The sequence below is a fragment of the Agelaius phoeniceus genome, chromosome 2 (genome assembly GCF_051311805.1).
Source record: "Agelaius phoeniceus isolate bAgePho1 chromosome 2, bAgePho1.hap1, whole genome shotgun sequence".
Classification (NCBI taxonomy): domain Eukaryota; kingdom Metazoa; phylum Chordata; class Aves; order Passeriformes; family Icteridae; genus Agelaius; species Agelaius phoeniceus.
This window is the reverse complement of record NC_135266.1, coordinates 64972800-64974333: the sequence shown is the minus strand read 5'-3', so window position 1 is coordinate 64974333 and position 1534 is coordinate 64972800.

Sequence of the window (1534 nt, the reverse complement as noted above, 5' to 3'; positions counted from 1 at the left end):
CTATGTGACTGCAGTCTTAAAATTAAGGTACTTTACATTTACCAGTCATGATAATTTTAATCAAGCCTGCTGCAATTTTGCTGAGATGAATAGTTATATCAGAGACTGATTTCGCCCACAGATTTGAATCTCAGCCATACTGACTCTTCTGTATGATTAGTAATACTTCAGCAAAGGAAGAATCCATTATTCCCTTCCCCATGCTGCAGAACAGCAGCTCAAATGTGAGAGATGAAAACTATGGGCCTGCAAATCACCATACAAGAAAGCTTTCTTTTTACAAGGTCCTCTTGATGCCCAGATGAGTTAGGTACCTGCATGTGGAAGGGAGCCTACAAAAAAGATGGAGAGAGACTTTTTACAAGAGCATGTAGTGACAGGATAATGAGAAATGGCTTCAAGCTGAAAGAGAGTAGATTTAGGTTAGATAATAGGGAAAAATTCCTCACTCTAAGGGTAGTGAGGCATTGGAACAGGTTTCCCTGACAAGTTGTGGGTGCCCCATCCCTGGAAGTGTTTAAAGACAAGTCTCATAGAGTGCTGAATAACCTGGTCTTGTGAAATGTGTCCCTGCCCACACCAGGGGGGTTTGAACTACATAATCTTTAATGTCCCTATCAATGATAGCTTATGGATTTGATTGCCAGTCCTTTTGAAAAATATTTAGCCTTTCAGTGTAATATGAAATGAGTACACAGGATGCAAACAGTGGAGAAAAAAGTCCACTATTCAGTCTTATTCACAAGCTGCTATAGACAACATGTTTTTATTATCACTGTTTACTTTTGTACTACTATTCTACTTCTGCTTCTGGATTTCACAACAGTAGTTCATAACAGACACTATTTATTTTCAGAATGTATCAGAAACAAAGAGTTGCTTTAGTATTTTTTGTGAACCTGTTTGTTTTTTTTAAAAACCTTGTCCAACTTGTCCAGGTGAAATAAGACTTTAGGTAAACAGGTCTGGTGCTTATTTGCATGGATAAATTTCATATATGTCTACAAGTTTTGTTACAACAGCACAGGGACTGCTCGAAGACACAAAACTTCAGACTATTCCTTTGTCATTTGAACCAAACAGCAACCATGTAAGAAGGTGTGTGTGTTCCTCTGGTTGTAGATACCTCTTGGAAGATACATTCTACAAGACAACATCTGCGATTTGGTAACAACTTGGGTGGAATAAAATGCTAATAAGCAGTAAGATTTGCAGAAGAATAAAAGTGTAGCAGGACCCACCTGAGTCAATAAGCCTGTAAGCATTCCTGTCCAACAGCTCATAGCAAGAACAGTAAGATCCAGAAGAAGAGCAGTAAGAAGAAAAACAGGTAGCAGAAGAAAATGTTAGTATAGATAACTGCATTACTACCACAGCCTAGCAACAAACATGTATGCATTCAAGTATATTGTTTACTGTAGGAACATGAAGAATTTTTCAGTCATGGAAATAATAAAATTATCTTTTATTGACTGAAGAAATTATTCTCTAGGATGCATATCAACCATAACATTTCACTTTTATTACTTTGAAA